General features: G+C 52.9%; 1 protein-coding gene across 2 annotated transcripts in view; it reads right to left on the reverse strand.

Moving 5' to 3' along the window:
- The window catches only part of bcl2l12 (BCL2 like 12), a 40,838-nt gene extending 15,756 nt beyond the window's left edge, over positions 1-25,082 (reverse strand). Inside the window, exon 1 of one of the 2 annotated variants that reach the window (XM_068019753.1) lies at positions 24,890-25,082. The gene's annotated coding sequence lies outside the window, so the exon portion shown is untranslated. Of the gene's footprint in view, positions 1-689; positions 764-24,889 lie in introns of those variants that run through there. The other variant, XM_068019754.1, reaches the window with a different exon arrangement.
- Between the last annotated feature and the right edge of the window lie 1,126 nt (positions 25,083-26,208).

The following is a 26,208-nucleotide window of genomic DNA, read 5'->3' on the forward strand; positions in this document are numbered from 1 at the left end:
AAAACGCCCAAAGCAAGTATTTTGTGACTCGCGCACATACTGAAAAGAAAGGGCTGATTAACCCTTTTGAGCACTGAATTATTGGGCCCGATTTTAATTCAGTGTAAGTGGATGAATTTTGAGTGGACTAAAATTGGGAATGCCTTGTGCAACTTGAGAGTGTTTAACTGCCAAAAATAATTTTTCTTAAATTTATAATTTACCTATCAGCTACAAATAAAATAAACTAGCAGGATATATATTTTAAGACATATGGGTGTATATTTTGCTGGTAGTCTTGGCTATAACCGTAAAATAAAATACTTTTGCAAAAAATAAATAAAAAGCACTGATGGTGAACCAGCAGGTAATACAACATGTGGTTTATTCCCTCAATCCACTTGTATGGGTCATGTGGGAGAAGGGAGGGGAGGGGACAAGGAGAGCATTGGAGAGGATGACTTCACGGAAACTTCTTTGGCCTCCTTGTCTCGAGAGACAATGGGTAAAGCGCCTGGAGGTGGTCAGTGGTTTGTGGAGCAGCGCCTGGAGTGGCTATAAAGGCCAATTCTAGAGTGACAGACTCTTCCACAGGTGCTGCAGATAAAATTGGTTGTCGGGGCTGTTACACAGTTGGCTCTCCCCTTGCGCTTCTATCTTTTTTCCTGCCAACTGCTAAGTCTCTTCGACTCATCACACTTTAGCCCCACCTTTATGGTTGCCCGCCAGCTCTGGCAGTCACTGGCAACTGACTCCCACGACTTGTAGTCAATGTCACAGGACTTCATGTCGTGTTTGCAGACGTCTTTAAAGCAGAGACATGACGGCCGGTGGGTCTGATACCAGTGGCGAGCTCGCTGTACAATGTGTCCTTGGGGATCCTGCCATCTTCCATGAGGCTCACATGGCCAAGCCATCTCAAGTGCCGCTGGCTCAGTAGGGTGTATATACTGGGGATGTTGGCTGCCACACACACAGGCTTGATACACTCGAACTTTTGTGTTCCGTGTCAGTGCGCCATTTTCCCACACCCTCTTGACCAATCTGAACATAGCAGCGGACGCCTTTCCTATGCGCTTGTTGATTTCTGCATCAAGAGACAGGTTACTGGTGATAGTTGAGCCTAGGTAGGTGAACTCCTGAACCACTTCCAGAGCATGGTCGCCGATATTGATGGATGGAGCATTTCTGACATCCTGTCCCATGATGTTCGTTTTCTGGAGGCTGATGGTTAGGCCAAATTCGGTGCAGGCAGCCGCAATCCTGTTGATGAGACTCTGCAGACACTCTTCTGTGTGAGATGTTAAAGCAGCATCGTCAGCAAAGAGGAGTTCCTTGATGAGGACTTTCCGTACTTTGGTCTTCGCTCTAAGACGGACAAGGTTGAACAACCTGCCACCTGATCTTGTGTGGAGGAAAATTCCTTCTTCTGAAGACTTGAACGCATGTGAGAGCAGCAGTGAGAAGATCCCAAACAGTGTAGGTGCGAGAACACAGCCCTGTTTCACGCCACTCAGGATAGGAAAGGGGTATGATGAGGCGCCGCTATGCTGAATTGTGCTTTTCATATGGTCATGGAATGAGGTGATGATACTTAGTAGCTTTGGTGGACATCCAATCTTTGCTAGTAGTCTGAAGAGACCACGTCTGCTGACGAGGTCAAAGGCTTTGGTGAGCTCTATGAAAGGAACGTAGAGGGGCATCTGTTGTTCATGGCATTTCTCCTGTAGCTGGCAAAGAGAGAACAGCATGTCAATGGTGGATCTCTCTGCTCGAAAGCCTGCACTGTGCCTCAGGGTAGACATGCTCAGCCAGCTTCTGGAGTCTGTTCAAAACGACTCGAGCAAAGACTTTCCTCACTATGGGGAGCAGAGATATTCCACGGTAGTTGTTGCAGTATTACATTTTTCCTGGTAGCTGGTGAAATACTGAAATGTGCTCGTCACTCAATTCAATTCTGCTAAAGATACATTTGCCTTAACCATTATCATCCTCTTCCAAATTTTCTCCCCATCTCTCCTGAAGGTGTTGAGGTGAAGAAGCTCCATGGATAGCGTCCATCACCTTGTCCTAGAGCCCCTGGGAGAGTCTGGACAGTGTCAACAGGCCATTCAAACAGAAAAGAGATATTCCCCTCCTCAGATCCTCATCCAACACCCATGCACTTTCCAGAGGTCACTGGGGAGTGCAAGGGAGCAGAATTTTCGGTTGATTTCATCTCTGCCACCCAGAGGTGCTGAGTGCACTGTATTGCCAAGTTAATTGGTCTGCTTGAGAACAACTAACTTGGCATAGACTCAGTTACCACAGCAGTCGGCACACTTAACTACTAGGTATATTCTCAGATCATCAGAGTTTAATGAAAAGGTTTAATCAGTTCTTTGCAAACTTTTCCATTTCATCAGTTTCTTTCGCCCTCCAAGATGGTGGAGGGCATGTGGGATTTTGGCATCATAGCCAAACTTGAGTTGAGACTGGGGAGAGCAATTTGAGCGGTACTGTACAACAATGGCTCAGTTGGCAGTACTTTTGCCTTGAAGCCAAAAGGCCCCAGAATTGGCCGAACCTGAATCCACAGTCTAGGCTGATGGTCTTATTGCAGTAGCGAGCTGTTGGAGGTGGCGTCACTTCGAATTCAATGTTAAACCAAGGACCCCACCTGCCCATTCAGGTGTGTGTTGAAGGGAGGGAAAAGTCGTGGGAGTGACGGCAAACATCCCAAAAGTGTTTTACATGCCATGAAAGACTGCGGAATGCAGTTACTCTTGTTATGCAAGAAATGTGGTGGCCCTTTTGCACGCGGCATTGAGAGAAATAATCACGTAGAATGCAGTGAAGAGTCTTGGTATTAGAAAAAGGATGCAGAGGCACTGGAGAAGGTGCAAATAAAAAAAAAAGATTTACAAGAATGAAACCAGAACTGAGTGGTTATAACTATCAGGAAAGATTGAACTGGCTGGGGCTGTTTTCTCTAGAAAAACGGCTTGGGAGTAACCTAACAGAGGTTTTTAAAATTATGAAGGTGTTTGATAGGGTAGACAGAGATGTTTCCACTTGGGGGGAATCCTAAAGTAGGGACCATAAATATAAAAGATAGTCACTAATAAATCAGATAGGGAATACAGGAGAAATTTCTTTCCCCAGAGAGTGGTGAGAATGTGGAACTTGCTACCAGTGTCATGACCAGTAGAGGCATCTATTCATAGCTTTAAAAAATGGACTATATTCAGTATGGCATCATCTGGAACTGAATTTTCCTTTTGTTTTAAATGAACCACAGTGTACATTAAAAGTGGGCATGGGCGGCAAAGATGGCTACCAAATGTCAGCTGACCTGACCTGTGTATTCAAGAACTGACTCACTGTCTTGAAAGGACAAAAGAATACCCCCCAGACTAAGGGGTGTCATCAACACCCCTCGTCGTTGGCTGTCCCTCGATTCGAGGATGACGTCTACTCAAGGTTGCTAGTTTCTGCCGTGCATCTTCAGGCGACTAAACAGGCCGATTCTCGCCCTGCAGATCTTTTGGGCCCATGGGGCAGGATGTCCCACAAGGTAGCAGGATCCGGAGTTCAGGATTTATTTCCTTTTCTTCCCTTCTCTGCCGCCGCTCTGCCTCCTCATTAAAGGCGTTTGGACTCAAAGCATGATGCAGCTTGACGGACAGGTTGTTGCCATTTTGAACGATTGGTAACAAGCTCCTCCCAGTCACCAATGTCAATGCTGCCGTGCTTCAAAGAGCACTTCAGACTGTATTCGAAGCGTTTTCTTTGTCCACCCCAGAACGCTGGCCATTTGAGAGTTGAGAAAACAGGACCGCGTGGTTGAGACGGTTTGCAGCCATCCAGACAGTGTCCAGCCCATCGAAGTTGGTTTTTGCTGGAGTTTTACCTGAATGCTTGTGGAGCTGGCTTCAAGAAGGACACTCGTGTTTGTTCGACAGTCCTCCCATTGAATCCGGAGGATGCGATGGAGGCATTGCTGACCGAATTTCTCCAGTGCTCTTATGTGTCGCTGATACACAGTCCAGGTCTCACCGCAGTACAGAAGTGTGGTGACAACTGCTCCGTACACTAGCATTTTGTTGACATGCGGAGGTCTTTGTTGCCAAACACTCACTGCCGTAGTTTGTAGAAGGCCCATCAACGCCCATCCTGAAACCATCAGGAGACATTCCTGAATTGAATTGGGTTTCTCCTGAAACAAAGGTGATTGTCTTAACCTTCCTCAGGATGAATGTCTTGCAACTGTAAACCAGGATGGGACACCCTCCCCCCGACCATATTTGGAAAAGGAACTGGGAGAAGTCACATGGTGGGACAGCCATGTTAGACTCCTTTTAAAAATCTTTTTAAATACAGACTACAGAGAAAGCAGAACCATTGTGCCTTAAAAGAACTGGAGATTGTAACATCTTAAGGTCTCCGAACCTTTTCAAGTCCACCAGTACAGAAAACCAACCTCCTAGTGATGAGACTACCAGCAATAACTTCATGACCTACTAATAAAATCCACCTCTTTGAGAGAATTCTGCAATGACTGTGATATACGACTCCGACTAGCGAATCTACTTAACGACACGTCGGGAGTGAAAACGCCTTCTTCTCCGTGTCCGCAATGCATGCCAAGATGAGCGAAATCACGCGACTTACAAACTATTCCTTTGTTTGCAATTTGTAAAAGTGCATTATCCTTTTAACGGCGTTCTTTCTCGTGTGTTTATGTGTGTGTGTAGTGAATGAGCGAGTGAAGTAGTGTTCGACTATTGGAGTGAAAGTTTGAATAAAAATAATCCTCTTTATTTAAACCCACGAAAAGCTGGTTATTCAAATTGGCCATACACCCAGGGGTTAAGAAAAACACACAAGTGGTCAAAAAACACCCGGATTACGGTCAGTAAAGGGAGAAGAACTGGGGTTTCAGTTCTCTCAGTTCTGTCCATAACAAGAAGTGGTTGAGATAAATAGCATCGATGCATTTAAGAGGAAGCTGGATAAACACGAGAGAGAAAGGAATAGAAGGATATGCGACGTTGTAGGGTGGGAGGAGGCTCGTGTGAAGCATAAACACAGGCATAAACCAGCTGGTCTGAATGGCCTGTTTCTGTGCTGCAAGCTCTAGATAATTCCAAATGATCTTTCCCTAGCTGGCATTGATTCAGGGAGGAATTTTGGCTGGGACCCTCATCCTCTTTGATTAGTGCCTGCAATATTCTACATCCAAACCAAACTACAACCAAACAACATTTATATAACACCTTTAATGCATAAAAGTATCCCAGATGCTTAGAAGTGAATGGGAATTTAATGGACTCCAATTCAACTAAGGGCTGATAAGAAGGATGCCACAAAATTTTGTCAGAGGTGGGTTTCAAGGTGGACGTTAAAGGAGGATAAGGAGCTACCGGATAAGGCAGACAGGGCCACTGCTGAACGTCTGACCTGTGGGTCGACACTTCTGATAATGCAGCACTCCCTCAGTCAGCCGAAGTGACCTGTCCTAATCCTGGAGCAGGGATTGAACCCATAACCTCGTGTCTCAGAGTATCTGGATGAGCCAAGCTGACAAGTGGAGGCGGTGGCGCAGTGGTAGTGTCACTGGACTAGCAACCCAGAGCTCCAGGCTGATGGTCTGGGGACATGGGTTCGAATCCCACCACAGCAGATGGTGAAATTTGAATTCAATTAAGAAATCTAGAATTAAAAGCTAGTCGAGGAGTGACCATGAAACCATTGTCGATTGTTGTAAAAATCCATCTGGTTCACTAATGCCCTTTAGGGAAGGAAATCTGCCATCCTTTCCTGGTCTGGCCTACATGTGACCCCAGACCCACAGCAATGTGGTTGACTCTTAAATGCCCTCCGAGATAGCCAAGCAAGCCACTCCATTGCATCAAACTGATGCGAAGTCCAAGAAAAGGAATGAAACCGGACAGACACCTGGCATCAACCTAGGCACTGGAAACGTCAACAGCAAACAGCAACGGTACAAAATGTACTCTGAGTGGCGGACTTCAATGTCTATCATCAAGAGTGGCTTGGTAGTATCTCTACTGACCAAGCCCTCAAGGACATAGCTGCTAGACTGAGTCTGCGGCAGGTGGTGAAGGAACCAACAAGAGGGAAAAACCTACTTGACCTCGTCCTCAATCTACCTGTCACAGATGCATCTGTCCATGACAGTATTGGTAGGATGGCCACCTCACAGACCTTGTGGAGACAAAGTCCATTCTTCACACTGAGGGTACCCACCATCGTGTTGTGTGGCACTACCACTATGCTAAATGGGATCGATTTTGAACAGATCTAGCAACTCAAAACTGGGCATCCATGAGGTGCTGTGAGCTATCAGCAGCGGCAGCAGAATTGTATTCAACCACAATCTATAACCTCACGGCCTGCATATCCTCCACTCTACCATGAGCATTGTTACGACCGAGGCAGGAGGGGTGCCTGTCTTTTCTAGTTCCACTTCTCCACAGGTCACAACATATATTTTAATGTTTACCCAGTTACCGAAATGGTCAATCATAGACTCTACTCTTTATCCCAGAATAAAATACACCAACCAGGTTTCATTAATAAACAACAAAATTATCATAAAACAAGACATAACCAGTTTCGAAGCAAAGCATTAACACACATATTGAAATATGAAAGTTCCCTTTTACCTTAGCCCCTCTCATACAAACACAATAACTGAAAAAAATAGATTTTCTTTTTAGAGCTCTGTTACAAAAAAAAGACAAAAAACAACTTTGGCCAAATACTTGCTAATTCTTGAAGAAAAAGAGCTTGAGCTATGCAAAGATGTCAGATCTCCTTTATTTGGTTCGGTGTCCCAAATACGCGTAGATGGCTGTCACTGGGATCTTTCTCTGGAGCAATTCATTAAGGTGGCATCAAGGATTTAACCGGCAGGATTTCCCAGCATCTCAGAAGAAATGCAGCCTTTCAGGAGGAATGCATCATCAATTTCTCTATTTTTTATACTTGCTTCTAAGAGTTTCTCAAAGAGACAGAAAAACTGGCAGGCTTTTGACAGAGATGGAACAAGCTGAGCTGGGGTTTTGTCCTTCAGGTTGATTTTTAAAACTCCAACTGAATGCCCAAAACGAAACCAAAATATCTCAAGAGTGAAGCCTACTGACCCCTATAAATCTTGACCTGTCACTTCTCTGTAAACATCTCCAAGAAAAAAAGCCCCTGCTGGGTATTTATCTGAAGACAGATGACCTCCAGTACATGTTGTTTGTAAACAAGACCTCTCAGTCCTTTCAATCACCCGAGTAAAAAAAAAAATCCATGGACTCCTTTTCAGTTTTCCCAAATGAAACACAAGTCCTCAAAATTTAACAAAAAATGGAAGTACTTTCATACACCATCAAATTGGGGGATCAACCCTGGTTCAATGAAAAGTGCAGGAGGGTGTGCCAGGCATACCTAAAAATGTGGTGTCAGTCTGGTGAAGCTACAACCCAGGACTACTTGCATGCCAAACAGCGGAAGCAGTATGTAATGGACAGAGCTAAGCGATCCCACAACCAATAGATCAGATCTAAGCTCTACAGTCCTGCCACATCCTGTCGTGAATGGTGGTGGACAATTAAACAACTGACAGGAGGAGGAAGCTCCACAAATATCCCCATCCTCAATGATGGGGGAGCCCAGCACATCAGTGCAAATGACAAGGCTGAAGCATTTGCATCCATCTTCAGCCAGAAGTGCCAAGTGGATGATCCATCTCGGCCTCCGCCCGAGATCCCCAGCATCACAGATGCCAGACTTCAGCCAATCCAGTTCATTCCAAATTATATCAAGAAATGGTTGATGGCACAGGATACTGCAAAGGCTATGGGCCCTGACAACATTCCAGGAATAGTACTGAAGACCTGTGTTCCAGAACTAGTCGTGCCACTAGCCAAGCTGTTCCAGTACAACACTGGCATCTACCTGGCAATGTAGAAAATTGCCCAGGTATGTCCTGTGCACAAAAAGCAGAACAAATCCAACCTGACCAATAACCGTCCTATCAGTCTACTCTTGATCATCAGATAAGTGATGGATGGGGTCGTCAACAGTGCTATCAAGCAGCACTTGCTCAGCAATAACCTGCTCACTGACACCCAGTTTGGGTTTTGCCAGGGCCACTCAACTCCTGACCTCATTACTGTCTTGGTTCAAATGTGGACAAAAGAGCTGAACTCCAGAGGTGCGGTGAGAGTGACTGCCTTGACGTCAAGGCAGCGTTTGACTGAGTATGACATCAAGGAGCCCTAGCAAAACTGGAGTCAATGGGAATCAGGAGGAAAACAGTCTGTTGGTTGGAGTCATACCTCGTGCAAAGGAAGAATGTTGTGGTTGTTGGAGGTCAAGCATCTCAGACCCAGGACATCACTGCAGGAGTTCCTAGGCCAATCATCTTCAACTGCTTCATCAATGATCTTCCATCTATTATAAGGTCAGAAGGGGGATGTTCGTTGATGATTGCATAACGTTCAGCACCATTCATGACTCCTCAGATAATACATCCATGTCCATATGCAGCAAAACCTGGACAACATCCAAGCTTGGGCTGATAAGTGGCAAGTAACATTTGGGCCACACAAGTGCCAGGCAATGACCATCTCAAACAAGAAAGAATCTAACCATCTCCTCTTGACGTTCAATGGCATTACAATCGCTGAATCCCCCACTATTAACATCCTGAGGGATCACCATTGACCAGAACCTGAACTGGACCAGCCACATAATGCTGTGGCAACAAGAGCAGGGCAGAGGCTGGGAATTCTGCGGCGCGTAACTCACCTCCAGTCTACCCAAAGCCCATCCACCATCTACAAGGCACAAGTCAGGCATGTGATGGAATAGTCTCCACTTGCTTGGTTGGTTGCAGTTCCAACAACACTCAAGAAGCTCGACATCATCCAGGTCAAAGCAGCCCACTTGATTGGCACCCTATCCACAAACATTCACTCCCTCCACCATCGACACACAGTGACAGCAGTGTGTACCATCTACAAGATGCACTGCAGCAATGCACCAAGGCTCCTCAGACAGCACCTTCCAAACCTGTGACCTTTACCACCCCGAAGGAAAAGGGCAGAAATTGCATGGGAACACCACCAAGTTCTCCCCCAAGCCACACACCATTCTGACTTGGAACTATATCGCCATTCCTTCACGTCACTGGGTCAAAATCCTGGAACTCCCTTCCCAACAGCACTGTGGGTGCACCTACACCACATGGACTGCAGCGGTTCAAGAACACAAGAAATAGGAACAGAAGTAGACCATATGGCCCATTGACCTTGCTCCGCCATTCAGTACAATCATGACTGATCTTGGGCTTCAATTCCACCTTCCTGCCCGCTCCCCGTATTCCTTCATTCCCTACAAAGCCAAAAATCTATCTATCCCAGCCTTAAATTGTATTCAATGATGGAGCATTCACAACGCCTCTGGGATAGACAATTCCAAAGATTCACAACTCTTTGAGTGAAGTAATTTCTCCTCATCTCAGTCCTGAATGATTGACCCCTTATCCTGAGACTGTGTCCCCGTGATCTAGATTCCCTGACCAGTGGAAACAATCTCTCAGCTTCTACCCTGTCAAGCCCTTTCAGAATCTTGTATGTCTCAGTTAGATCACCTCTCATTCTTCTAAACTCCAGAGAATATGGGCCCAATTTACTCAGCCTCTCATCATAGGACAACCCCCTCATCCCAGGGTCCAATTTAGTAAATCTTCACTGCACTGCCTCCAGTGCAAGTATATCCTTTCTTAAATGTGGAGACCAAAACTGCACACAGTATTCCAGATGCGGTCTCACCAAAGCCCTGTACAATTTTAGTAAGACTTCTTTATTTCTGTACTCCAATCCCCTTGCAATAAAGGCCAACATGCCATTTGCCTTCCTAATAGCCTGCTGCACCTGCATGTTAACTTTGTGTGTTCCTTGTCCAAGTTCCTCTAAGTCTCTCTGAACATCAACACTTAACAATTTCACACCTTTTAAAAAATATTCTGCTTTTCTTTTTTTATGACCAAAGTGAACAACTTCACACTCCCCTACATTATACTCCATTTGCCATCTTGTTGCCCATTCACTTAACCTGTCTATATCTCTTTGCAGCCTCTCTCCATCCTCATCACAGCTTACCTTTCCACCGAGCTTTGTATCACAGGCAAACTTAGATTCGTTACTCTAAGGCAGCTCACCACCACCTTCTCAAGGGCAATTAGGGATGGGAAATAATTGCTGGCCTAGCCAGCGACGCCCACATCCCCCGAACAAATTTTAAAAAGTGGTGGTTATAGGTCTGCCAATGATGGCGGGGAGATGACTTAGAATATTGCACAACCTGTGTGTGGAGTTCCTCCTGTGCACTCCGTTGGCACGGAATGAAATATTGTTGGCACAGAGTGAAATATAGTTGGTGACAATGTTGTAAAGATGACTGCAGCAGACTGCACAGAGCAAAACAGTACAGAGTAAAAAGAGCCACAAGCAATTAAGCCCTCTGATTTGCGTTACGCTGATGTGTTATTGTGGTGGGGTCACATGCAGAAAAGTATTGACTGCAACTACAGAGAGGAAGCAAGAGAATGCAGACAGGTTAGAACATGAAGAGAGAGCCCATGCAGGAAAAATAATAGGCAGCATAAAAATAAACTCTTTCAAAATTAAATAAGACGTGTGCAAGGAGGAGGGGAAGACAGGCAGACGTGGGCCGGGGAGACGGGCAGACAGACACACATGGAGGCCGTTTGGAGAGTCTGTCGAACTAAGCTACAGTAATGTTCCTTTAGATCTGAAATAAACTACCCAGAAGAAAGGAAGAAGCGAGAAATTGAACCACAAGAGACAACAGAAAAGGAGAATTTTCAGGCCCACAGAATTTGCAGCGGAGCGATTTACAAATGCAACTGCACGTTGGTGGGGGGGGGTTCTAAGATCAGTCTGAGAGGGACTCCCCTTCCCCACAGCATGGCTAGGATAATTCAATATCAGCCTGGCTTCAAAGTGATGCTGGTGCCCAGATTCCCATGGTAACCGGCAAAATCCCCAGAGCAAACCTGCCAGCAGCCAGGAAAAACAGAGGGAAAGAGAGACTTGAAAGGCATGTAATTTACACAGCACCTTTCACTACCTCAGAGCATCCCAAACTACTTCAACAGCCAACAGATTACTCATTGTACAATGTAGTCACTGTTGCATAGGTACACAACTGCAGCGGTAGGTCCGCGTTCCGGCAATCCTTTACCCACCCAGCACTTTCACAGTTGAAATACTTAACTGCTCTGGCCTGGGCGGTTTGCTGAATTCATCTCTTAATGGCAGTATGACAATGCAATTAATGAACTCGCAGTAAAAGAACTTGCATTTCTACAGTGCCTTTCACAACCTCAGAAGATCCCAAAGCGCTTCACAGCCAACGAAGTACTTTTGAAAAGGAGTCACTGTTGTAGGAAACACAGCAGCCAATTTGCACACAGCAAGCTCTGACAACTGATCGATGAGATAATGACATGATAGTCATTTTTCGAAAGAGTGGCTGCTGACCAGGATGCTTCTTTGAGATCTTTTACATCCACACGAGAGGGCAGACAAGGCCTCGGTTTAACATCTCATCTGAAAGACGGTTAGGGGGTGTGTGGTCAGGAACCCCCCACAGGGCGGCCTTTGGCTGCATCTGCACCCAGGCAGGCGGGGCAGGGTGAGGCCTGTCGGCCTGACGCTAGGCACCCACCTCCAGGCAGTTAAACCTCCCCGTCGGGTCGGGAAACCGGAGGCCGACTGAAAAATTCCAGTCAGTCTCAAAACAGTGCCCTAAACAAGGCTCTTAATGAGCCTAATTGGCTGGCTGCCTCATGGGGAGGGGGGCAGGAAGCCTTGCCTGGCCCCAAACCCACATCCCCTAAAACGGCCGGCACTGGAAAATTGGCACACCGACTGGTATTTTCGAGCCCCATTCGTGACCTTGGCGGGGCCCAAAAATCCTGCTTCTGGTGTCAAAAGGTGCTTGTAAAATGCAAGATAAGCATGTAAAAAAAAAGAGAGGTTTGATATTAATGATGAAAACAGAACGTGCTTGAAATACTCAGCAGGTCAGCATTCGTGGGGACCGAAGCAGAGTTAACGTTTCAGGTCAATGACCTTTCATCGGAACTGGCAAAGGTTAGAGATAAACAGGTTTTATGTAGGTACAAAGGTCAGGGGCGGGACGGGATGAATAAAAGGTAAGGAGTATCTGGGATTGGGAGGAAGGCAGGAGAGACTAAATGACAAAAGGGATGATGGTGCAAGGCAAAAGGAGATGGTAATGGGACAGGTAGAGAAACTAAAGATGGGTCTAGAGGTTTAACATTGGGGAATTCTGACTAGAAATGACGCTAAAAATCCTTCTTTTCTACCTTTGGAACGCTGATTCCCAGTTATATCTGCTACAGATTTCTCCCTTAATCTTAATAACTCAGCAATTGGGTTTATCCAAAATGATTTGGTTATCTAAATGAGGGACGCTTCCCAATTCTTCTGATAAATCGCATCTAACTACACAGATCCAGTAAACTAAAACAGCAATTAAACTGTCAACAGTCCTGCCAGCAAGGATGAAAGTAATTTTTTTTTTCATCGATTATATTTTTCTGGCACTGTTTTCTGTGTAAATGATGTACTTGCAGCTTTGGGTGAAGGCAAATTACTGTCACCATTCGCAGCCATAGCAGAAAGAACAGCAGGCTTGCAATGTTTTCCTTGCAGGAATGTTTAAACGCGAGGGGGGAGGGTGGGGGAAGAGCGAGGGGGGAGGGTGGGGGAAGAGCGAGGGGGGAGGGTGGGGGAAGAGCGAGAGGGGAGGGTGGGGGAAGAGCGAGAGGGAAGGTGGGGGAAGAGCGAGAGGGAAGGTGGGTGGGGGGGGGTGCGGGGAGAGAAGAGAGAGAGAGAGATCAAGAAGCAAGTGTCATAGTCAGAATCATTCCAGCACAGATGTGGGCCACTCCACCCACCTCGAGTCCATGCCAGCTCTCTGTAGAGCAATCCAGTCAGTTCCATTCCCCGATTGGCCTGTAAGTTTATTGCTCTCAAGTACCCATCCAATTTCCTTTTGAAATTATTGATCGTCTCAGCTTCCATCACCTTTGTGGGCAGCGAGTTCCAGGTCATTACCACTCACTGTGCAAAAAAAGTTCCTCCTCACATTCCCCCGGCATGTCTTTCCCAAAACCTTCAATGTGTATCCTCCTGGTCCTTGTACTATCTGCTACCTGTTTATTTAAATGATCTAAGCCTGTCTAACCATACTAAATCTCCTTTGCTCTATGAACAACCCCAGCTTTTCCAATCTAACCTTATAGCTAAAAATTCTCCATCCCTGGAACCATTCTGGTAAATCTCCTCTGCACCCTCTCAAGGACCCTCACATCCTCCTGAAGTGTGGTGACCAGAACTGGATGCAATACTCCAGTTGGTGCCTAACCAGAGCTTTTTTTTTTAGATTAGAGATACAGCACTGAAACAGGCCCTTTGGCCCACCGAGTCTGTGCCGAACATCAACCACCCATTTATACTAATCCTACACTAATCCCATATTCCTACCAAACATCCCCACCTGTCCCTATATTTCCCTACCACCTACCTATACTAGTGACAATTTATAATGGCCAATTTACCTACCAACCTGCAAGTATTTTGGCTTGTGGGAGGAAACCGGAGCACCCGGAGAAAACCCACGCAGACACAGGGAGAACTTGCAAACTCCACACAGGCAGTACCCGGAATCGAACCCGGGTCCCTGGAGCTGTGAGGCTGCGGTGCTAACCACTGCGCCACTGTGCCGCCCTATAAAGCTTTATAAAGGTTCAGCATAACTTCCCTGCTTTTGTACTCAATGCCTCTATTTATGACACTTAAGATCCCATATGCTTTACTACCCAGCCTCTCAATACGTCCTGCCACTTTCAAAGATCGATGCACATCTATCCCCAGGTCCCTCTGTCCCTGCACACTCTTTAGAACTGTGCCATTAAGTCTATACTGGGATTTAGATGTTTCAGAAAGAACAGAGAAGAGGGTAAAAGAGGGGGGGGTGTGGCATTGTTAATCAAGGAAAGTATTACAGCGGCAGAAAGGACGTTTGAGGACTCGTCTACTGAGGTAGTCTGGGCCGAGGTTAGAAACAGGAGAGGAGAGGTCACCCTGTTGGGAGTTTTCTATAGACCTCCGAATAGTTCCAGAGATGTAGAGGAAAGGATAGCGAAGATGATTCTCGACAGGAGCGAGAGTAACAGGGTAGTGGTTATGGGGGACTTTAACTTTCCAAATATTGACTGGAAATACTATAGTTCGAGTACTTTAGATGGGTCTGTTTTTGTCCAGTGTGTGCAGGAGGGTTTTCTGACACAGTATGTGGACAGGCCAACCAGGGGCGATGCCACATTGGATTTGGTACTGGGTAATGAACCCGGCCAGGTGTTTGATTTAGATGTAGGTGAGCACTTTGGCGATAGTGATCACAATTCGGTTAGGTTTACCTTAGCGATGGGCAGGGACAGGTATATACCGCAGGGCAAGAATTATAGCTGGGGGAAAGGAAATTATGACGCGATTAGGCAAGATTTAGGATGTGTAGGATGGGGAAGGAAACTGCAGGGGATGGGCACAAACGAAATGTGGAGCTTATTCAAGGAGCAGCTAATGCGTGTCCTTGATAAGTGTGTACCTGTCAGGCAGGGAGGAAGTTGTCGAGCAAGGGAGCCGTGGTTTACTCAAGAAGTTGAAGCGCTTGTCAAGAGGAAGAGGGCGGCTTATGTTAGGATGAGACGTGAAGGCTCAGTTAGGGCGCTTGAGAGTTACAAGCTAGCCAGGAAGGATCTAAAGGGAGGGCTAAGAAGAGCAAGGAGAGGACACGAGAAGTCATTGGCGGATAGGATCAAAGAAAACCCTAAGGCTTTCTATAGGTATATCAGGAATAAACGAATGATAAGAGTTAGAACAGGGCCAATCAAGGATAGTAGTGGGAAGTTGTGTGCGGAATCAGAGGAGATAGGGGAAGCGTTAAATGAATATTTTTCGTCAGTATTTACAGTAGAGAAAGAAAATGTTGCCGAGGAGATTACTGAGATACAGCCTACTAGGCTAGATGGGATTGAGATTCACAAGGAGGAGGTGTTAGCAATTTTGGAAAGAGTGAAAATAGATAAGTCCCCTGGGCCAGATGGGATTTATCCTAGGATTCTCTGGGAAGCCAGGGAGGAGATTGCAGAGCCGTTGTTGTTGATCTTTAAGTCGTCATTGTCGACAGGAGTAGTGCCGGACGACTGGAGGATAGCAAATGTTCTCCCCTTGTTCAAGAAGGGGAGTAGAGACAGCCCTGGTAATTATAGACCTGTGAGCCTTACTTCGGTTGTGGGTAAAATGTTGGAAAAGGTTATAAGAGACAGGATTTATAATCATCTTGAAAAGAATAAGTTCATTTGCGATAGTCAGCACGGTTTTGTGAAAGGTAGGTCGTGCCTCACAAACCTTATTGAGTTTTTCGAGAAGGTGACCAAACAGGTGGATGAGGGTAAAGCCGTGGATGTGGTGTATATGGATTTCAGTAAGGCGTTTGATAAGGTTCCCCACGGTAGGCTATTGCAGAAAATACGCAAGTATGGGGTTGAAGGTGATTTAGAGCTTTGGATCAGAAATTGGCTAGCTGAAAGAAGACAGAGGGTGGTGGTTGATGGCAAATGTTCATCCTGGAGTTTAGTTACTAGTGGTGTACCGCAAGGTTCTGTTTTGGGGCCACTGCTGTTTGTCATTTTTATAAACGACCTGGATGAGGGTGTAGAAGGGTGGGTTAGTAAATTTGCGGATGACACGAAGGTCGGTGGAGTTGTGGATAGTGTCGAAGGGTGTTGTAGGGTACAGAGGGACATAGATAGGCTGCAGAGCTGGGCTGAGAGATGGCAAATGGAGTTTAATGCGGAGAAGTGTGAGGTGATTCACTTTGGAAGGAGTAACAGCAATGCAGAGTACTGGGCTAATGGGAAGATTCTTGGTAGTGTAGATGAGCAGAGAGATCTTGGTATCCAGGTACATAAATCCCTGAAAGTTGCTACCCAGGTTAATAGGGCTGTTAAGAAGGCATATGGTGTGTTAGCCTTTATTAGTAGGGGGATCGAGTTTCAGAGCCACGGGGTCATGATGCAGCTGTACAAAACTCTGGTGAGGCCGCACCTGGAGTATTGCGTGCAGTTCTGGTCACCGCATTATAGGAAGGATGTCGAAGCTTTGGAAAGGGTGCAGAGGAGATTTACTAGGATGTTGCCTGGTATGGAAGGAAGGTCTTACGAGGAAAGGCTGAGGGACTTGGGGTTGTTTTCGTTAGAGAGAAGGAGGAGGAGAGGTGACTTAATAGAGACATACAAGATAATCAGAGGGTTAGATAGGGTGGATAGTGAGAATCTTTTTCCTCGGATGAGGATGGCAAACACGAGGGGACATAGCTTTAAGTTGAGGGGTGAAAGATATAGGACAGATGTCAGAGGTAGTTTCTTTACGCAGAGAGTAGTAGGGGCGTGGAACGCCCTGCCTGCAACAGTAGTAGACTCGCCAACTTTAAGGGCATTTAAGTGGTCATTGGATAGACATATGGATGTAAATGGAATAGTGTAGGTCAGATGATCGGCGCAACATCGAGGGCCGAAGGGCCTGTACTGCGCTGTAATATTCTAATTCTAATTCTATACTGACTCTCCCTATCTCTTCTGCCAAAACGCATCATCTCACACGCGTTTGTATTAAATTCCATCTGCCACTTCTCTGCCCATTCTGCTAACCGATCTGTGTCCTGTTGCAGTCAATTTGGAGAATCGATGCTGTTTGCCACACCTGCAAGTTTGGGATTGTTGACAAATTATGAAATTTTACTTTGTATTCCAATATCCAAGTCACTGAGATATTTCAAAAAGGCAGGTAGTCCCAGCACTGATCTTTGGGGAACACCACTGTCTACCCCACCCCCACCCCCACTGTCTACCCCCCCCACCACCAGACTGAAAAACAATACCCACCACCCCCACCCCACCCCCACTGTCTACCCCACTCCACCCCCCCCCCCGCACCAGACTGAAAAACAAACACCAACCATCACTCTGATGAAGGGTCACTGACCTGAAACGTTAACTCTGCTTCTTTCTCCACAGATGCTGCCTGACCTGCTGAGTATTTTCAGCATTTCTGTTTCTATTTCAGATTTCCAGTATCTGCTTTTATTAACCACGACTCCTGTTTTTCTGTCCTTAAGGCAATTTTTTTATCCAAGCTGACACTGACTCTCCTATTCTACAAATCTCAAAAGGGAGAGAGGGAGGACGGGAGGACGGGAGGGAGGGAGGACGGGAGGGAGTGAGGGAGGGCGAGAGAGGGCGAGGGAGGGGGAGGGAGGGCGGGCGAGAGAGAGGGAAGGAGGGAGGGCGGGCGAGAGAGAGGGAAGGAGGGAGGGCGGGCGAGAGAGAGGGAGGGAGGGAGGGCGGGCGAGAGAGAGGGAGGGAGGGAGGGCGGGCGAGAGAGAGGGAGGGAGGGAGGGAGGGAGGGAGGGAGAGGGGGAGGGAGGGAGAGAGGGAGGGAGGGAGGACGAGAGGGAGGGAGGGAGGACGAGAGGGAGGGAGGGAGGACGAGAGGGAGGGAGGGAGGACGAGAGGGAGGGAGGGAGGACGAGAGGGAGGGAGGGAGGACGAGAGGGAGGGAGGACGAGAAAGAGGGAGAGAGGGAGGGAGGACGAGAGAGGGGAGGGAGAGAGGGAGGGAGGGAGGGAGAGGGGGAGGGAGGGAGGGAGAGGGGGAGGGAGGGAGGGAGGGAGGACGAGAGGGAGGGAGGGAGGACGAGAGGGAGGGAGGGAGGACGAGAGGGAGGGAGGGAGGGAGGACGAGAGGGAGGACGAGAGGGAGGGAGGACGAGAGAGAGGGAGGGAGGACGAGAGAGAGGGAGGGAGGACGAGAGAGAGGGAGGGAGGACGAGAGAGAGGGAGGGAGGACGAGAGGGAGGACGAGAGAGAGGGAGGGAGGGAGGGCGAGAGAGAGGGAGGGAGGGAGGGCGAGAGAGAGGGAGGGAGGGAGGGCGAGAGGGAGGGAGGGAGGGAGGGAGGGAGGGCGAGAGGGAGGGAGGGAGGGAGGGCGAGAGAGAGGGAGGGAGGGAGGGCGAGTGAGAGGAAGGGAGGACGAGAGTGAGGGAGGGAGGGAGGACGAGAGAGAGGGAAGGAGGGAGGAGGACGAGAGGGAGGGAGGGACGTAGGACGAGAGGGGGGGGAGGGACGTAGGACGAGGGGGGGGAGGGAGGGAGGACGAGGGGGGGGAGGGAGGGAGGACGAGAGGGAGGGAGGGAGGACGAGAGTGGGAGGGAGGGAGGGAGGACGGGAGGGGGGAGGGAGGGAGTGAGGACGAGAGAGGGGGAGGGAGGGAGTGAGGACGAGAGAGGGGGAGGGAGGGAGTGAGGACGAGAGAGGGGGAGGGAGGGAGTGAGGACGAGAGAGGGGGAGGGAGGGAGTGAGGACGAGAGAGGGGAGGGAGGGAGTGAGGACGAGAGAGGGGGAGGGAGGGAGTGAGGACGAGAGAGGGGGAGGGAGGGAGTGAGGACGAGAGAGGGGGAGGGAGGGAGTGAGGACGAGAGAGGGGGAGGGAGGGAGTGAGGACGAGAGAGGGGGAGGGAGGGAGTGAGGACGAGAGAGGGGGAGGGAGGGAGTGAGGACGAGAGGGGAGGGAGGGAGTGAGGACGAGAGAGGGGGAGGGAGGGAGTGAGGACGAGAGAGGGGGAGGGAGGGAGTGAGGACGAGAGAGAGAGGGAGGGAGGGAGTGAGGACGAGAGAGAGAGGGAGGGAGGGAGGACGAGAGAGAGAGGGAGGGAGGGAGGACGAGAGAGAGAGGGAGGGAGGGAGGGAGGGAGGACGAGAGAGAGAGGGAGGGAGGGAGGACGAGAGAGGGAGAGAGGGAGGGAGGGCGAGAGAGAGGGAGGGAGGGCGAGAGAGAGGGAGGGAGGGAGGGAGGACGAGAGAGAGGGAGGGAGGGAGGGAGGACGAGAGAGAGGGAGGGAGGGAGGGAGGACGAGAGAGAGGGAGGGAGGGAGGGAGGACGAGAGAGAGGGAGGGAGGGAGGGCGAGAGGGAGGGAGGGAGGGAGGGCGAGAGGGAGGGAGGGAGGGAGGGCGAGTGAGAGGGAGGGAGGGAGGGAGGGAGGGAGAGTGAGAGGGAGGGAGGGAGGGAGGGCGAGAGAGAGAGGGAGGGAGGGAGGACGAGAGAGAGAGGGAGGGAGGGAGGATGAGAGAGAGAGGGAGGGAGGGAGGACGAGAGAGAGAGGGAGGGAGGGAGGACGTGAGAGAGAGGGAGGGAGGGAGGACGAGAGAGAGAGGGAGGGAGGGAGGACGAGAGGGAGAGGGAGGGAGGGAGGAGAGAGGGAGGGAGAGGGAGGGAGGGAGGAGAGAGGGAGGGAGGAGAGAGGGAGGGAGGAGAGAGGGAGGGAGGAGAGAGAGGGAGGGAGAGGGAGGGAGAGGGAGGGAGAGGGAGGGAGGGAGGGAGGGGGACGAGAGGGGGGGAGGGAGGGAGGGGGACGAGAGGGGGGGAGGGAGGGAGGACGAGAGGGGGGGGAAGGGAGGGAGGACGAGAGGGGGGGGAAGGGAGGGAGGACGAGAGGGGGGGGAAGGGAGGGAGGACGAGAGGGGGGGGAAGGGAGGGAGGACGAGAGGGGGGGGAAGGGAGGGAGGACGAGAGGGGGGGGAAGGGAGGGAGGACGAGAGGGGGGGGAAGGGAGGGAGGACGAGAGGGGGGGGAAGGGAGGGAGGACGAGAGGGGGGGGAAGGGAGGGAGGACGAGAGGGGGGGGGAAGGGAGGGAGGACGAGAGGGGGGGGAAGGGAGGAGGACGAGAGGGGGGGGAAGGGAGGGAGGACGAGAGGGGGGGAGGGAGGGAGTGAGGACGAGAGAGGGGGAGGGAGGGAGTGAGGACGAGAGAGGGGGAGGGAGGGAGTGAGGACGAGAGAGGGGGAGGGAGGGAGTGAGGACGAGAGAGGGGGAGGGAGGGAGTGAGGACGAGAGAGGGGGAGGGAGGGAGTGAGGACGAGAGAGGGGGAGGGAGGGAAGTGAGGACGAGAGAGGGGGAGGGAGGGAGTGAGGACGAGAGAGGGGGAGGGAGGGAGTGAGGACGAGAGAGGGGGAGGGAGGGAGTGAGGACGAGAGAGGGGGAGGGAGGGAGTGAGGACGAGAGAGGGGGAGGGAGGGAGTGAGGACGAGAGGGGAGGGAGGGAGTGAGGACGAGAGAGGGGGAGGGAGGGAGTGAGGACGAGAGAGGGGGAGGGAGGGAGTGAGGACGAGAGAGGGGGAGGGAGGGAGTGAGGACGAGAGAGGGGGAGGGAGGGAGTGAGGACGAGAGAGGGGGAGTGAGGGAGTGAGGACGAGAGAGGGGGAGGGAGGGAGTGAGGACGAGAGAGAGAGGGAGGGAGGGAGTGAGGACGAGAGAGAGAGGGAGGGAGGGAGGACGAGAGAGAGAGGGAGGGAGGGAGGACGAGAGAGAGAGGGAGGGAGGGAGGGAGGGAGGACGAGAGAGAGAGGGAGGGAGGGAGGACGAGAGAGGGAGAGAGGGAGGGAGGGCGAGAGAGAGGGAGGAGGGCGAGAGAGAGGGAGGGAGGGAGGGAGGGAGGACGAGAGAGAGGGAGGGAGGGAGGGAGGACGAGAGAGAGGGAGGGAGGGAGGGAGGACGAGAGAGAGGGAGGGAGGGAGGGAGGACGAGAGAGAGGGAGGGAGGGAGGACGAGAGAGAGGGAGGGAGGGAGGGCGAGAGGGAGGGAGGGAGGGAGGGCGAGAGGGAGGGAGGGAGGGAGGGCGAGAGGGAGGGAGGGAGGGAGGGCGAGAGGGAGGGAGGGAGGGAGGGCGAGTGAGAGGGAGGGAGGGAGGGAGGGAGGGAGAGTGAGAGGGAGGGAGGGAGGGCGAGAGAGAGAGGGAGGGAGGGAGGATGAGAGAGAGAGGGAGGGAGGGAGGACGAGAGAGAGAGGGAGGGAGGGAGGACGTGAGAGAGAGGGAGGGAGGGAGGACGAGAGAGAGAGGGAGGGAGGGAGGACGAGAGGGAGAGGGAGGGAGGGAGGAGAGAGGGAGGGAGAGGGAGGGAGGGAGGAGAGAGGGAGGGAGGAGAGAGGGAGGGAGGAGAGAGAGGGAGGGAGGAGAGAGAGGGAGGGAGAGGGAGGGAGAGGGAGGGAGAGGGAGGGAGAGGGAGGGAGGGAGGGAGGGGGACGAGAGGGGGGGAGGGAGGGAGGGGGACGAGAGGGGGGGAGGGAGGGAGGACGAGAGGGGGGGGAAGGGAGGGAGGACGAGAGGGGGGGGAAGGGAGGGAGGACGAGAGGGGGGGGAAGGGAGGGAGGACGAGAGGGGGGGGAAGGGAGGGAGGACGAGAGGGGGGGGAAGGGAGGGAGGACGAGAGGGGGGGGAAGGGAGGGAGGACGAGAGGGGGGGGAAGGGAGGGAGGACGAGAGGGGGGGGAAGGGAGGGAGGACGAGAGGGGGGGGAAGGGAGGGAGGACGAGAGGGGGGGAAGGGAGGGAGGACGAGAGGGGGGGGAAGGGAGGGAGGACGAGAGGGGGGGGGAAGGGAGGGAGGACGAGAGGGGGGGGGAAGGGAGGGAGGACGAGAGGGGGGGGAAGGGAGGGAGGACGAGAGGGGGGGGAAGGGAGGGAGGACGAGAGGGGGGGGAAGGGAGGGAGGACGAGAGGGGGGGGAAGGGAGGGAGGACGAGAGGGGGGGGAAGGGAGGGAGGACGAGAGGGGGGGGAAGGGAGGGAGGACGAGAGGGGGGGAAGGGAGGGACGTAGGACGAGAGGGGGGGGAGGGACGTAGGACGAGAGGGGGGGGAGGGACGTAGGACGAGAGGGGGGGGGAGGGACGTAGGACGAGAGGGGGGGGAGGGACGTAGGACGAGGGGGGGGGAAGGGAGGGAGGACGAGGGGGGGGAGGGAGGGAGGACGAGAGGGAGGGAGGGAGGGAGGACGAGAGGGAGAGAGGGAGGGAGGGAGGGAGTGAGGACGAGAGAGGGGGAGGGAGGGAGTGAGGACGAGAGAGGGGGAGGGAGGGAGTGAGGACGAGAGAGGGGGAGGGAGGGTGAGGACGAGAGAGGGGGAGGGAGGGTGAGGACGAGAGAGGGGGAGGGAGGGAGTGAGGACGAGAGAGGGGGAGGGAGGGAGTGAGGACGAGAGAGGGGGAGGGAGGGAGTGAGGACGAGAGAGGGGGAGGGAGGGAGTGAGGACGAGAGAGGGGGAGGGAGGGAGTGAGGACGAGAGAGGGGGAGGGAGGGAGTGAGGACGAGAGAGGGGGAGGGAGGGAGTGAGGACGAGAGAGGGGGAGGGAGGGAGTGAGGACGAGAGAGGGGGAGGGAGGGAGTGAGGACGAGAGAGGGGGAGGGAGGGAGTGAGGACGAGAGAGGGGGAGGGAGGGAGTGAGGACGAGAGAGGGGGAGGGAGGGAGTGAGGACGAGAGAGGGGGAGGGAGGGAGTGAGGACGAGAGAGGGGGAGGGAGGGAGTGAGGACGAGAGAGGGGGAGGGAAGGAGTGAGGACGAGAGAGGGGGAGGGAAGGAGTGAGGACGGGAGAGGGGGAGGGAAGGAGGGAGGACGAGAGGGAGGGAGGACGAGGACGAGAGGGAGGACGAGAGGGAGGACGAGAGGGAGGGAGGGAGGGAGGGACGAGGACGAGAGGGAGGGAGGGGGGAGGGAGGGGGGAGGGAGGGGGGGAGGAGGGGAGGGAGCGGGGACGAGAGGGAGGGAGGGGGGACGAGAGGGAGGGAGGGGGGACGAGAGGGAGGGAGGGGGGACGAGAGGGAGGGAGGGGGGACGAGAGGGAGGGAGGGAGGGGGGACGAGAGGGAGGGAGGGAGGGGGGACGAGAGGGAGGGAGGGGGGACGAGAGGGAGGGAGGGGGGGGGACGAGAGGGAGGGAGGAGGGGGACGAGAGGGAGGGAGGGGGGGGACGAGAGGGAGGGAGGGGGGGGGGACGAGAGGGAGGGAGGAAGGGGGGGATGAGAGGGAGCGGGGACGAGAGGGAGGGACGGGGTGGGTGGAAGGGGGGACGAGTGGGAGGGACGGAGTGGGAGGGAGGGGGGACGAGGGGGAGGGAGAGAGGGGGTGGGAGGGGGTCAGTGTAGGGAGCGAGGGGGGGAAGGGGTGGGGGGGTCAGAGAGGGGGTGGGGCAAGGGGTGGTCAGAGAGGGGTTTTAGGTGGGGTCAGAGAGGGTTTAGGGGGTCAGAGAGGGGAGCGGGGTAGGGGTCAGAGAGGGGGCAGTAGTGGGGTCAAATGGAGGGCAGGGTAGGGGGGGTCAGAGAGGAGGAGGCACGGTAGGGGGGTCAGGGAGGGCAGAGTAGGGGGGGGTCAGGGAGGGCAGAGTAGGGGGGGGTCAGGGAGGGCAGAGTAGGGGGGGGGGTCAGGGAGGGCAGGGTAGGGGTAGGGGTAGGGGGCCAGAGAGGGGGGGCAGGGAATGGAGGGGGGGCAGGGAATGGGGGGGGGGCAGGGAATGGGGGGGGCAGAGAACAAGGCGGGGTAGAGGGGTCAGTGAGGGGGCGAAGTAGAGGGGGGTCAGTGAGGTGGGGGGCGGGGTGGTGGTGGTCAGAGAAGGGGCACGGGGTGGGGGGGGCCAAAGAACAAGGCGGGGTAGAGGGGGTCAGTGAGGGGGGCGGGGTAGGGGGGGTCAGTGAGGGGGGCGGGGTAGGGGGGGTCAGAGAGGGGGGGCGGTGTAGGGGGGGTCAGAGAGGAGGGCGGGGTGAGGGGGGGTCAGAGAGGGGGGCGGGATGAGGGGGCGTTTCGAGGGGGGTCAGAGGAGGGGGCCAGAGGGGGGGCACGGGGAAAGGTGGACCAGAGAGGGGGTGAGGTCGGTGGGGGTTCAGCTTGGGGGCGGTAGGGGGGGGTTCAGTGAGGTTGGGGTGATCAGCGAGGGGGCGGGTTCAGGGGGTCAGAGAGGGGGCGGGCACAGGGGGTCAGAGAGGGGGGGGTGTGTTGGTGGGGGGGGCCAGAGGGGGTGGGATTGTGGTGGAGGGGGCCAGAGAGGGGGGGGCCAGAGAGGGGGCAGGGGATGGTCAGAGAGGAGGTGGGGGGGAGGGGTGTCAGAGAGGAGGGGGGTCAGAGAGGAGGGGGGTCAGAGGAGGGGGGTCAGAGGGGGGGGGTCAGAGGGGGGGGGTCAGAGGGGGGGGAGGGGGGTTGGGGGAGGCTCAGAGGGTGGGGGAGTGAGGTGGGGGAGTGAGGTGGGGGAGTGTAGGGGATTAGAGAGGAGGGGCAGGGTTGGGGGGGGGTCAGAGAGTGGGCGCTGTAAGGGGGATGGAGTGGGGGGGTCAGAGAGATGGGGCGGGGTAGGGGGGGTCAGAATAGGGGGTGTCAGAGGGGGGCATAGATTAGGGGGGGTCAGAGGGGGGCATGGGGTAGGGGGGCAGGGTGGGGGGGTCGGGGTGGGGGGGTCGGGGTAGGGGGTCAGAGAAGGAGATCGGGTAGGGGGGTCAGAGAGAGGGCGTGGTGGGGGGGGTCAGAGAAGGGGGGGGCAGGGTAGGGGGTCAGAGAGGGGGGATGGGGTAGGGGGGCAGGGTGGGGGGGTCGGGGTAGGGGGTCAGAGAAGGAGATCGGGTAGGGGGGTCAGAGAGAGGGCGTGGTGGGGGGGGGGTCAGAGAAGGGGGGGGCAGGGTAGGGGGTCAGAGAGGGGGGATGGGGTATCGGGGTGAGAGGGGGCGATGGAGTGAGGGGGCGATGGAGTGAGGGGGAGGTGGGTGGGTGGTGTCAGAGATGGGGAAGAGAGTGAAGAGGATCAGAGCTGGGCGAACCGAAACAAAGCCGAGCAGCAGTAATTGCGAGTGCAGACACTGCCGGTTAGTTTTAATCCCCTTACAGCAGAACACAAAGGAATAAACTCCAGGAAACATACCCGGGCAACCAGCTCACTCACTGATCCAAGTGTCAGAAGATTGTTTTCCTACAAAGTTTCGCCGAGTTTGAGGGCGAGTTGCTGGAGAAGCAGCAGCGCCGGCGCTCGGTCTCACATCGCTCACAACTTTTCAAACTTTCTGTTTGCTTCTACAATGAAACTGACAAGAGTTTCGACGGAGCGGACAAGGAGGCCCGCTTCCGGGTTCTTGTCTTAAAGGGATCTGGAAACTGTTTAATGTATACAGACCAAAATCTCTGGATGGCTCTCATGATCCCAGAGGCATGGGTTCAAATCCCATCAGAGCAGTTGGGGAGTCTGAGTCGTTTATTAAACAAAATCTCGAAGTTTAAAAGACCAGTATCATTAATAGTGACCATGAAACTACAGGATTGTTTGTCAAAGCCCATCTGGTTCACCAATGTCCCTTTAGAGAAGTAAATCTGTTCTCCTTACCCTGTTTGTGACTCCAGACGCACAGCAATCTGGTTGATTTTTAAATGGTCTAGTGAGCCACTCAAGGGCATTTAGGGAAGGGTAATAAATGCCAGTGACACCCACATTCTGTGAATGAATCATACAATCATACAACACACGAAGCAGGAAATTTGGCCCACCACATACATAGCCTTGAAAGCGCTATCTAATTAGTCTCACTCCCCCAACTCTTTCCCCACAGCCCCCGCAAATTTTTCTTTTCAAGTATTTATCCAATTCCCTTTTGAAAGTTACTATTGAATCTGCTTCCACCGCCCCTTTCAGGCAGCGCGTTCCAGATCACAACAACTCGCTGTGTAAAAAAAAATTCTCATAATTTCCCCCCTCTATTTATGCCATTTGCCTCAATCTGTGTCCTGGTTACCAACCCTCCTGCACAGTTTCTCCCTCTCTACTCTGTCAAAACCCTTCATAATTTTGAACTCCTCTATTAAATCTCCCATTAACCTTTTCTGCTCTCAGAAGAACAGCCCCCGGTTTCTCCAATAAAAACAGTATGGGAAATTAGATTCATTCACGAGTCTGTTACATGATGAGTTGAGGTTGGGGGGAATGAAACATGATAGATACAAGGTGTGGTGAATGGCCTCCCCCATTGTGGAACACTAGAAATGGGAGGAGGCCATTCGGCCCCTCAGGACATTCTGTTAGATCATGGCTGATATGCGCCTCAACTCCATTTCTCCGCCTTAGCTCCATATCTCTCGATACCCTTACTCACAAAATCTATCAATGTCAGTATTCAACACACCAATTCACCCCCATCATCCACAGCCCTTTGGGGGACAGAGAGTTGCAGATTTCCACTCCCCTTTGTGTGA

Source organism: Heterodontus francisci, chromosome 41 (genome assembly GCF_036365525.1).
Source record: "Heterodontus francisci isolate sHetFra1 chromosome 41, sHetFra1.hap1, whole genome shotgun sequence".
Classification (NCBI taxonomy): domain Eukaryota; kingdom Metazoa; phylum Chordata; class Chondrichthyes; order Heterodontiformes; family Heterodontidae; genus Heterodontus; species Heterodontus francisci.